Below are 13,948 nucleotides of genomic sequence, written 5' to 3'. Positions count from 1 at the left end.
CCTCCTTCCTGCCGGCTTGGGGCCCCCCACGGTGGCAGAACCAGGCCACCTTCCTCCATTGCCCCGTGCTCCAGTTCTGATCTTCATGTGCCCATTGTAGGTGCTTTTGGCTGTGGACACAGGTCAGCATGGGAACCCTGACCGGTCTGCAGTTACACAGCCTCATACACAACAAACTTCGATGCTCTGTGTGTTCTGACGCCTTTCTATCAGAACCCACGTTCACTTTTTCACCAATTTGAGTTCCAGTAGCTCTACACCGGCCATCTCTCCTTCCCCACCTCCATCAATGAGATTTCCCTCCCTTCCTCCATCAATAAGCCTACCTTCCCCACCTCCATCAATGAGCCTTCCCTCCCCACCTCCATCAATAAACATACCCACCCCACCTCCATCAATGAGCTTCCCTCCCTACCTCCATCAATGAGCTTCCCCTACACCTCCATCAATGGGCCTTCTTTTCTCACTTCCATCAATGAACCTTCCCTCCCCACCTCAATCAATGAACTTTCAGCCCCCCAACTCCATCAATGAGCCTCCCCACCTCCATCAATTAGCCCCCCCCACCTCTATCAATTAGCCCTCCCTCCGCCCACTGCCATCAATGAGCCTTCCCTCCCAACCACCATCAATAACCCTTCCTTCCCCAACTCCATCAATGAGCTTTCCCTTCCCACCTCCATCAATGATCCTTCCCCACCCCCCACCCCCACTTCCATCAAGATCCTTCCCCACCCCCATAAAAAAGCCTTCCCCTCCCTACCTCCATCAATGAGCCTTCCCTCCCTACCTCCATCAATGAGCCTTCCCTCCCCACCTCCATCAATGAGCCTTCCCTCCCCACCTCCATCAATGAGCTTTCCCCTCCCCACCTCCATCAATGAGCCTTCCCCTCCCAACCTCCATCAATGAGCCTTCCCTCCCCACCTCCATCAATGAGCCTTCCCTCCCCACCTCCATCAATGAGCCTTCCCTCCCCACCTCCATCAATGAGCCTTCCCTCCCCACCTCCATTGATGAGCCTTCCCTCCCCACCTCCATCGATGAGCCTTCCTTCCCCACCTCCATCGATGAGCCTTCCCTCCCCACCTCCATCAATGAGCCTTCCCTCCCATAACCCTGTCACCGTTTGGCCATTTCTTCTTTCTTGGACCACTTTTGCACTTATGGTCGGTCCTGACCACTGCAGACCAGGAACATCCCACAAAAGCTGTAGATTTGGAGTTGCTCTTACCCAGTCACCTAGACATTACAATTTGGTTTTTGTCAAAGTCCCTCAAATCCTTACACTTATAAAATAAAAACCACTGCGCCACGGAATTCTTAAAACTACTAATCAATCTGTGATACTCCTGCTGCTAAACCAAATAAATCTGTGCATGATACACTGATTGCAATCAAAAAATCTTATAGTGTATGGGAGCTAAGTACCTCCTTATTGGTGGCAATTAAATAAAGAAATTAGTTCACATGGCGTGTTAACACAATACCTAAACAAAAATGTCCATCTTTAAATCCAATGTGAAACCATCCACCATGTGACCACTGGTAAATTGCCTCCTCCTGTTAGTGCTTTAATTTATGCAGACATAAATCTTCGTGCTGTAGACTTGTAACATAGTAACTTGCTCCAGATCCCCTTGATACGTACCTCTAGGATAGATACTACGCTCTTCAAACCTCCTCACCCAATAATTGACTCAGAAACAAAAGGCAGACATGCTCCTCATAGTGCAACCAGGCTTACTTTTATTTAAAAGTTTTAAAGTTACAGCGAAATTACAACTCAAGATTGTTGATGCCTAAGCCGGCACCCAGCAGTATCAGCAGTGTCTCGTATATCTTCAGCCACCTCCTCCAACCATGGAGGCTCAGCGTGCGTTCCAGCAACCGGATGCTCCATAACTCAGATGTGACGTCACTGACCACGTAACCCTTGCCTTTACACGTTTCGCCATATTAGCGTCATCTGACGTCACATCCGACTGACGGAGCATTCATTACACTTTTCTTCTCCAGACAAGGTTTTTTTCCAGATGCCCCAAACAATCAGAAAGGGGATTTATCAGAGAAAATGATTTTACCCCAGTCCTCAGCAGTCCAATCCCTGTACCCAGTGTCAGGACAAGGTCATAGCCCAGGGAAAACATATCAAACTGCTCCCCCCCCCCCCATGAGCATTATGTGTCATCAAAAATCCACCAAAAAAAGAAATTGAGCACTAATTTGCATGCTTACCCTTTAAGCATAAATTCACCGTCCTCCCAGTACGAATCTGCCCCTGCCAGCACAAATCTTTGCCCATCCCCCCTTTAAGCTCAAATTCTCCCTCTCACCATTTCCCCCTAGCACAACCCCCCCCCCCCAAACAAAATCACCCCTCTTAGCAAAAAACTTCTACCCCTCAAATTTCCCCTTCGAGCACATTTCCCCCCCCCCCCCCCCCCACACCAAACCAATTTCCACCTCCTAGCACAAATCCCTCCCTCCTCTTCCATATCACTTCTTCTAGCAGAAACCCCCAAAATCCACTGCCCCCCTCCCAAGCACAAATCCTCTTCCCCCGTTCCCCCTCCCAACACAAATTCCCCCAAATTATCATTCCCTACACCACTCCTAATTTCCCCTCCTATTCTTATCCTCTGCCACCCTCCAACTTTCCCCTCCCAACAGCTCAAATTCTCCCTCTCACCAACTCCCCCTAGCACAACCCCCCCCCCAAAACAAAATCACCCCTCTTAGCAAAAATCTTCTATCCCTCAAATTTCCCCCCCCCACCAAACCAATTCCCACCTCCTAGCACAAATCCTTCACCCCAATTTCCCCTCCTAGCACTAATCATCCCTCCTAGCACGATTTGCCTCCCCCCTCTTCCACATCACTTCTTCTCGCAGAAACCCCCAAAAGCTCCTGCCCCCCCCCACCCCAAGCACAAATCCTCTTCCCCCGTTCCCCCTCCAAACACAAATTCCCCCAAATCATCATTCCCCGCACCCCTCCTAATTTCCCCTCCTATTCTTATCCTCTGCCACCCTCCAACTTTCCCCTCACAACACAAATACCCCCCTCTCATCCCCTTGTGGTGCCCCTCACCTCACATGATACCACAGTGCCCAGGGCAGCTGTCCCTTCTGCCCACCCCTTGTCCCAGCCCTGCCTGTACCATTTGCAGAATATCAGTCTGTCCCTGATGTTTTTTCCTGGATAGAAGGGGCTTCTTTGTTGCCCTTCTTGACACCAGGCCATCCTCCAAAAGTCTTCTCCTCACTGTGCATGCAGATGCACTCACACCTGCCTGCTGCCATTCCTGAGCATGCTCTGCACTGGTGGTGCCCCGATCCCACAGCTCAATCAACTGTAGGAGACGGTCCTGGCACTTGCTGGACTTTCTTGGGCGCCCTGAAGCCTTCATTTACAAATGCAGTGGAAATGTTTTTTTATGGGATTAAGTTAATTTTCATTGCAAAGAGGAACTTTTCATTAATTGCAATGCATTTGATTAATCTTCATAACATTTGGAGTATATGTAAATTGCCATCATTAAAACCGAGGCAGCAGACTTTGTGAAAATGTATATTTGTGTCATTCTCAAAACGTTTGGCCTCGACTGTAGATGAAATGGTCCCATATCAAGATCCGGGTATTTTGGAACGGTTCAGTGGGAAACTTCATTCTTATCCTGGGCATTCCAATAATACTGATATATATTTGTGTAATGATTGGAAATACTCACCTATCAGACTCCCGCTGACAAAATATAAACCATGAGCCAACATTACCCTTTGTGGTGCCATGTCCCCCCCATGTTGTGTTGAAAGCCGTCATGTATTTAGACTAAACAAAGGACGTGATTTACACATCACACACACCAGCAGATGTCGATGACCTGTCACCAGCCGTCCTGATGGTTATTGAATAGTTTGGGGGTCAGACCGCACACTGACAGACGAGGGCGCTGATTGTTTGTGCTCTTTAGTGATAGTGTACAAATCCATTAACACCGGTCTGGTGAGGATTGGAAGTGTGACATATGACAGGATTAGGAATTATATACAATGTTATAATAATATAATATAATATAATATAATATAATATAAGTAGATCAATTTGAAGTGCCATATGACAGGACAATGAATTACTGTATATACAATGTTATAATAATATAATATATGTGAAGAGTAGCATATAATAGGATTAGGAATTATATACAATGTTATGCTATAATATAATATAATATAATATAATATAATATAATTATACAGTAATATAATTAAAGACATTTGAAGTATGACATATGACAGAATTAGGATTTATATACCATGTTATAATATAATATAATATATGTAAGTAGTGAAATATACAGTAACAGGATTAGGAATTATATACAATGATACAATATAATATAATAAAATCAATTTGAAGTGCCATATGACAGGACTAGGAATTACTGTATATACAATGTTATAATAATATATAATATCATATCATATCAAATAATATAATATATGTGAAGGGTAGCATATAATAGGATTAGGAATTATATACAATGTTATAATATAATATAATATACAGTAATAAAATTAAAGACATTTGAAGTATGACATATGACAGAATTAGGATTTATATACCATGTTATAATATAATATAATATAATATAATATAATATAATATAATATAATATAATATATGTGAGGAGTGGCATATACAGTAACAGGATTAGGAATTATATACAATGATACAATATAATATAATCAATTTGAAGTGTGGCATATGACAGAATTAGAAATCATATACAATGTTATACTGTAATAAAATAATATAATATAATCAAATCAATTTGAAGTGCCATATGACAGGACTAGGAATTACTGTATATACAATGTTATAATAATATATAATATACTATCAAATAATATAATATATGTGAAGGGTAGCATATAATAGAATTAGGAATTATATACAATGTTATAATATAATATAATATAATATAATATAATATAATATAATATAATATAATATACAGTAATATAATTAAAGACATTTGAAGTATGACATATGACAGAATTAGGATTTATATACCATGTTATAATATAATATAATATAATATAATATAATATAATATAATATATGTAAGGAGTGACATATACAGTAACAGGATTAGGAATTATATACAATGATACAATATAATATAATCAATTTGAAGTGTGGCATATGACAGGATTAGAAATTACCGTATATACAATGTTATAATAAAATAATATAATATAATATAATTAAATCAATTTGAAGTGCCATATGACAGGACTAGGAATTACTGTATACACAATGTTATAATAATATATAATATAATATAATATCATATAAAATAATATAATATATGTGAAGGGTAGCATATAATAGGATTAGGAATTATATACAATGTTATAATATAATATAATATACAGTAATATAATTAAAGACATTTGAAGTATGACATATGACATAATTAGGATTTATATACCATGTTATAATATAATATAATATAATATAATATAATATAATATAATATAATATATGTAGGGAGTGACATATACAGTAACAGTATAAGGAATTATATACAATGATACAATATAATATAATAAAATCAATTTGAAGTGTGGCATATGACAGAATTAGAAATTATATACAATGTTATACTGTAATAAAATAATATAATATAATCAAATCAATTTGAAGTGCCATATGACAGGACTAGGAATTACTGTATATACAATGTTATAATAATATATAATATAATATCAAATAATATAATATATGTGAAGGGTAGCATATAATAGGATTAGGAATTATATACAATGTTATAATATAATATAATATAATATAATATAATATAATATAATATACAGTAATATAATTAAAGACATTTAAAGTGTGACATATGATAGATGTGATATGTTTTGCTGGGAGTGCGTTCTTCGGGAGATGCTATGCTTAATATATTTGACTGTGTGTGCTCTCTTTGCAAGAGAGCTTGTTATGTGAAGCCTGTGAATTTTCTGTTTTGTTCAATAAACTTTGTTTCTGATTTAAAAAAAAAAAAAAGTTTGACATATGACAAAATTAGGATTTATATATCATGTTATAATATAATATAATATGATATAATATAATATAATATAATTTAATATAATATAATATAATATAATATATGTGAGTAGTGGCATATACAGTAACAGGATTAGGAATAATATAATATAATATAATCAATTTGAAGTGTGGCATATGACAGGATTAGAAATTATATATAATGTTATAATAAAATAAAATAATATAATATAGTATAATATAATTAAATCAATTTGAAGTGTGTCATGAGACAGGACTAGGAATTACTGTATATACAATGTTATAATATAATATAATATAAAATAATATAATATATGAGAAGAGTAGCATATAATAGGATTAGGAATGATATACGTTATAATAATATAATATAATATAATATAATAAAATATAATTAAAGACATTTGAAGTGTGACATATGACAGGATTAAAAATGATATACAATTATATAATATAATTCAATATATTCAATTTGAAGTGTGGCATATGACAGGATTAGAAATAAAATACAATGTTATAATAATATAATATAATATAATATAATATAATATAATATAATTAACTCAATGTGAAGTGTGACGTACAGTATGACGGGATTCGAAATTCTATACTATGCTATAATAATAAAATAAAATAAATTTGAAGTGACAGGATTAGAAAAGATATACAATGATAATATAATATAATATAATATAATAGAATAGAATAGAATAGAATAGAATAGAATATATTAACAACAGTATGGTGAGGATCTGGAGTGTGACATATGACAGGATTAAAAATGACATACAATTATATAATATAATATAATATAATTCAATATATTCAATTTGAAGTGTGGCATATGACAGGATTAGAAATAAAATACAATGTTATAATAATATAATATAATATAATATAATTAACTCAATGTGAAGTGTGACGTACAGTATGACGGGATTCGAAATTCTATACTATGTTATAATAATAAAATAAAATAAATTTGAAGTGGGAAATATGACAGGATTAGAAAAGATATACAATGATAATAGAATAGAATAGAATAGAATAGAATAGAATAACAACAGTATGGTGAGGATCTGGAGTGTGACATATGACAGGGTTGGGAATAAAAGAATTATATACAATGTTATAATAGTGATAATGAATATATATCTATAAAATCAAGGAAGTGCGTTTTTTTATTGTGATTGTCACTGCCAAGTGATGAAATGAATACACACCGATCAGCCATAACATTTTGACCACTTACAGGTGAAGTTAACAACATTGATTATCTCATTAAAATGACCTCTGAAAGTGGGAGAGATATATAAGGCAGCAAGTGAACATGTTGCCCCTGAAGTTGTGTTGAAACCAAAAAAAATGGACAAGTGTATGGATTTGAGGGACTTTGACAAGAACTAAATTGTAATGTCTAGATGACTGGGTCAGAGCAATTCCAAAACTGCAGCTCTTGTGGGATGTTCCAGGTCTGCAGTGGTCAGGACCGACCAAACGAGGTCCAAGAAAGGAAAACCGGCCGACTGGTGACAGGGTCATGGGCAGTCAAGGCTTTTTGATGGAGGTGGGGGAGAAGCCTCATTGATGGAGGTGGGGGAGGGAAGACTCATTGATGGAGGTGGGGGGGGCTTATTGATAGGGGCAGGGAGGGAAGGCTTGTTGATGGAGGTGGGGGGGGGAGGTCATTTATGGAGATGGGGGGATATAATTGATGGAGGTGGGGAGGGAAAGCTCATTGATGGAGGTGGGGGGAAAGGCTCATTGATGGAGGTGGGGAGGGAAAGGCTCATTGATGGAGGTGGGGAGGGAAGGCTCATTGATGGAGGTGGGGGAGAAGGCTCATTGATGGAGGTGGGGGGGAAGGCTCATTGATGGAGGTGGGGGGAAAGGCTCATTGATGGGGGTTGGGAGGGAAGGCTCATTGATGGAGGTGGGGAGGGAAGGCTCATTGATGGAGGTGGGGGGGAAGGCTCATTGATGGGGGTTGGGAGGGAAGGCTCATTGATGGAGGTGGGGAGGGAAGGCTCATTGATGGAGGTGGGGGGGAAGGCTCATTGGTGGGGGTTGGGAGGGAAGGCTCATTGATGGAGGTGGGGGGAAAGGCTCATTGATGGAGGTGGGGAGGGAAGGCTCATTGATGGAGGTGGGGAGGAAAGACCTATTGATGGAGGTTGGGAGCAAAGGCTCGTTGATGGAGGTGGGGAGGGAAGGCTCATTGATGGAGGTGGGGAGGGAAGGCTCATTGATGGAGGTGTGGGAGGGAAGGCTCATTGATGGAGGTGGGGGAGGGAAGGCTCATTAATGGAGGTGCGGGAGGGAAGGCTCATTGATGGAAGTGGGGGGGGGGGCTTATTGATGGGGGCAGAGAGGGAAGGCTTATTAATGGAGTTGGGGAGGGAGGCTCATTTATGGAGATGGGGAGGTTCATTGATGGAGGTGGGGGGGGGGGCTGGCCTGTGTAGTCTGATCCAAGTGAAGAATAGAGGAGCTACTGGAGCTCAAATTGCTAAGACATAAATGCTGGTTCTGATAGAAAGGTGTCAGAACACGCAGAGAATTACGTTGTGTATGGGGCTGCGTAGCCGCACACCAGTCAGGGTGTCCACAGCCAAAACCACCTACAATGGGCACATCAGCATCAGAACTGGACCACCGGAGCAATGGAAGGAGGTGGTCCAGTGTTAGGAATTCAAGAATGGTTTGAGGAACACAAGTGTGTTGACCTGGCCTCCAAATTCTCCAGATCTCAATCCAATCGAGCATCTGTGGGATGTGCTGGAAAAACAAGTTGGATCCATGGAGCCCTACCTCGCAATATACATGACTTAAAGGATCTGCTACTGACGGCTTGGTGCCAGATACCACAGCATACCTTCAGAGGTCCAGGTGGAGTCCATACCTTGATGGTTTATGTTGGGTGGTCATATTGTAATGACTGATGGGTGTATAAATGATGTATGTGAGTTTATTATTGTGATAGTCATAGTCAAGTGTAAGGACATGGGACTGGTTAGCTATGGGCTGGTTATGTACCACATCTGTGTTTTTCATAATAGTCATTCCAATCAGTAGTCCAACTTTAAAGGAACCACACAGAACAATATATCTCAATAAAACAATGATTTTTATTATTATCCATATATAATGGTTCAAATCATACAATTACTTTTTATAAGGTTCTTGATAATAAATATTTCAATCTGATTCACCCTGTTACATGTGTGGCGCCTACAGAGACAACACTGGATGCAGTCCCCTTTGGTTACGCTTTTTGCTTTTTGACTTTAAATATGTGCGGTTCTATCAATCAATGTGATTTTATACCCTAAGGTCTGTATAAATTATGAGCCTTTATATGATGGATTTTTTTGAAAAGATTGAGTTATATATATTTACATAATTGCTATACACTTAACTAATGGGAATGTTCTCATTTTGTAGATTTAGCTCTATAATGCATTCATAGACCCCCTGATGAAGAAAAAGTCTTTGTATTTCGAAACGCATTGGGCTTGAACAGTCCTATGTGAATGCTGATCATTCCGACCAATCAAACCACATACCATTTTAAACTTTGTGTTACTATTGATGTTGTTTGTTGTATTTATCTATTTTTGTAATTTTTTTGAGATCAACCTTTTACTATCTCTTTATACTTTAGCAACTTTTGCCCCTTAAAATCCCAATCTGAGGGAATTTCTTCTGTGTTGTTGTTTATGTAGGTATGTGGGCAGTCCTCTCCAATTGGCTCCAGTAAGGCAATTCAAATCTGTTTTACTGGTCATAATGGTATGCCTTTGTCAGGAAAGGAATCAGCATTCAGCAACAATAGAACGCTGGATGCAGAGCAGGTGTGTCACCACGCCCATCTCCCCAGCCCTGGCCCTATATAAGACGCTCTCTGGCTGTGCTTCAGTGCTGGTTTATCATCAGCTCCTGTACCCGTGACCTGTTCGATTGCCTGTTGTTCCTGTTTGACCCGGCTAGCTCCTTTGACTTACCTGCATCTCTCCTTCGTTTGACCTCGGCTTGCCTGACCACCCTTTACTCTAAAGACACCTCTGCTGGATTGCCTGTGTACCGACCTTGGCTTGGATCCCACTAACTCTCTCTCTTGTACGGCCCTCTGTACCTTCACCTCCTCGGACTGATTATCTGTGTATGACCCTCGGCCTGGCATTAACCTTTGTCTCTTTCTCTGAGCATCTATAGATCTCCTGGAAGCGGTCCTGAATCACCATCCATCCATCCGGGATCCATCCGCATCCAGTGCTCCTTGGGACGTGTCATCTCCTGTTTCACCACCAGGGGTGATCCGCACCGAGCTGCAAGGGAAGCCCTCTCAGCACTTCGGCCTCCACCAAGATAACTGACAGCCTTGTCCCCGGGATGGGATTACCGGCTTTCGGAGGCCGCCGTGTCAAGGTGACCCGATTTGCAGTGCTACTTCGGGAGGCCGCTGGCTACCCGCCCCTTGCTCCGTACCTTAATAGGTATTGAGTATATACCAACTTAATTAAGGCCAGGATAAGGGGTGGGCACAGGGGCTGACTGGCAGGGTGCAAGTACAATCCAGAGGCCCATGGTGCAGCGAGTTGGCCCCCCTCCCACTCTTCCTCTTGCTGGCCTCCTTCTGACCCCCATTCCAGGCTGAAGCTCCGCTCCAGGTACTCTCTACTCACTGGCCAAAATCGGGTTCCCGCAGGGGGCGGTTGGGGGGAGCTGGGACAGCTCGGTTGGGGCTGGCTGGGGGAGAGTCTCCAGTGGGGCATGAAACTCGCCTCTTTTCAGACAAAGTTTATACCATCCATGCTGGGGGGGGGGGGGGGGGAGTTGGAGGCCTATGCTCAGTCCTTGTCCTCATCCCACACTCAGTAGGTCAGAAGTGGGGACATTTACTTCTTTTCACCAGGAATAATTTAGGCATGTCTGTGGCAGAAGCGGTGAAGCCTTTTTACAGGGCATCAGAGTGGCCCAGGGGGCAATTGTCCCCCTGCCCCCTGGCCCAGTCCTCCCCTGGGTGGGCAGAAGGAGCATGTGCCTCAGGTGCAGATTCTTTATTGGAGAGTCAGCAGCTCTCTTCTTTCTGGGCCTCGTGGTGGCATGGAGCCAGGTAAGTGTCAAACATAATAATAAGTGCAATTGAGGGAAGCCCCATATATAACGTGTAAGAATAAATAATAAAAAGCTGATATTGTATGGTAAGGGAAGTGCTCACAATGATGGATTATACATCATGAATAGGTAAGATCATAGCATTGGAACATGATTAATTTATAAACATTGATGATTTAAGCCTATGAAGTTTGTGGGTACCATTTCTCTTTCAGTGCAGTGCTCCTGTTCTTCCCTCTTCCTCTTCCTTGGGTTTTATCACCCATCCATATCTCAATAGAGGTGGGAAACCTCTCCAGTGCGGACAATGCCACAATACACATTTAGAAGTTATATTATTATTATGTGTGTTTAGGGGATAGGAAATTAGGTTCAATCTCCCCCATGGGGTCAGGTGGAAGTAGGGAACGCGGTTCTCTCTGTCGGAGTAGTGATTTCGCTAAAGTGGTCTGACATGTCCCCAGTAGACTAATAGCCAGGCAACCGGCAAAGGACTTCTAGGGGAGTGTGGTAGACCACTGCAGTGAGATCTTATAGAGATTAGCCGTCATTCGCTGGAGGCCAGTGACCAGGAACTAGTTGCAATAATGGCAGTGGGGCATTCTAACTTTGATATACCAGTAAGACATCGAAGACCATTTGTTTTGGTGAACTCTGAAATTGATGGCTGTGATTTCGTAAAAGACTTCCATTTAAAAAATAAAAAAATAAATGCACCCATATTGAAGTAATAAAAAATGTGCATGCAATAATATTTTGCATGGGAGCTGGTGTCCTGTCGAATAGTGCAGAGATTCTCTATGAGGTTTAGGTCAGGCGAGTTTGCTGGCTAATCAAGCACAGTGATACCTTGATCATGTGACCAGGTATTGGTAGTTTTGGCAGTGTGGGCGGAAAATGAAATCAGCATCTCCATAAAGCTAGTATGCAGAGGGAAGCATAAAGTGCTAGAGGGCTGTGCATAGGTGTGCGCACAGGGTGTGCCAGGTGTGCCCAGGCACACCCTAATCACCCTGTGCAGCACAGATTCCCCCTACTGCCCTGGCTCCCCTCCCCCTTACTCCCACTGATCTTCCGGCTTCCCTCCACTCCTCTCCAGACGGCTGTTGCTGTGGGGATGTTTTAGGATGAGTGGGGAAAGGGGTCAGTAAATATATAATTTGCTGGCCCCCTCCCTTTCTGAATGAACATTGTAAGTGATCGGTAGTGTGTGTTTGAGCTTTGGTGTGCAGTGTGCACACCCTAATGCATTAGGCTGCGCACACCTATGGGGCTGTGCTGACTTTGGACTTGATAAAACACAGTGGACCAACACCAGGAGATATCATGGCTCCCCAAATCATCACTGACTGTGGAAAATTCTGCATTTCATTTGGAAATTAAGGTCCCAGAGTCTGGAGGAGGAGTTGAGAGGCTCAGAATCCAAGATGCATGAGGTCCAGTGTTAAGTTTCCACAGTCAGTGAATAGTCAAGGCTATTCTTCCAGGTGCAGATCTGTACCAATATTTGGACCTTCAGTGATGGAGCCTGAAGAAGTGTCAATAGACTACAAGTATGGTGATGTTATGGCACTAGTGCTCCATTGGGATGCACCAGATCTCCCAATTCTGGGTCACCTAATCTCTGTAAAAAGCCTGTAATTGGCTATTACAGTCATCAGTCAGTATGAAGCCCGCCCCCATTTTTTCTTTCTCTGTGGTTGGAGGATACTTAGTATCTCTCTCTCCTTACAGAGAAAAAGAGAAAAAAAAAAAGTGTGTAAAATAAATAAATAAATAAAAATATTACTACTACAGAAAAAAACAAAATACAAAAAAATACCTACATCAAGGTTTGATCTGGGTCAGTGCCAGTGCCAGGTGTTTGGGTCAAGGTCAGTATTTTTTTTTTTTGTACATGATGTTGGGTCGGGGGGGGGGGAGGGGCAGCAGAAGGACCACACCATACCAAACCCCACACACCAGCTCCAGCCTGCACTGTCCCCCCCCCTGGTCGCCGGTCCCCCACCAGCTCCAGCCCACACTACCCCCCATTCCCCCACCAGCTCCTGCCCGCACTGCCCCCCACCAGCAGTGCTCTGTGCCCGAGCCCACCCTTTTTTGAAGCCTATTAAAGCCTCTGGCTCTAATCACGTGCTTCAAAAAAGAAAAAAAAACCCATTGGAATCCATGCATCCGGGGCCCTGCATGTAGATTAGGGGGCCCGGACGCATGGATAAGGGGGGCGGCGCTCCTGCGCCCCCAATGCACCAGCCGCCACTGGGCTACACTATGGGTACAATCAACTAACATACACATAAGTAGTAGCGCTGCAATCATCGGGAGCGAGAGAATATTTTTTGGTGGTAGGTCATGGTAGTAGCAAGAAATATACAGATAAATTATTAAAAATGATTTATTTTTTTTACTATTTGTGGCCAGTTTTCCTTTGATAAGAAAAAAAAAATCAGGGGATATACATTACCATTTACCACCAAAAGAAAACCAAATTTGCCCTGAAAAAAAACGCAGTATAAACCTGGATGCAGAAAGTAGTTGTGATGATATGTACGGTTTTACTAACACATGTCAAAGTTTCAAAATTGTGCTTAGGCATTTAGATTCATTTTACCCTTAGACACAAAGGGGTTAAAACATCATATTTATGCACAGTATGTGCTGTCAGGGGTATTGCTAGACCCTGGCATATAACCGCTTGCCGACCGGCCACAGTATATTTACTGTG

Source organism: Pelophylax lessonae (assembly GCF_965119305.1).
Source record: "Pelophylax lessonae genome assembly, chromosome: 9".
In the NCBI taxonomy this organism is placed as follows: domain Eukaryota; kingdom Metazoa; phylum Chordata; class Amphibia; order Anura; family Ranidae; genus Pelophylax; species Pelophylax lessonae.
Note: the sequence above shows the minus strand (reverse complement) of the source record.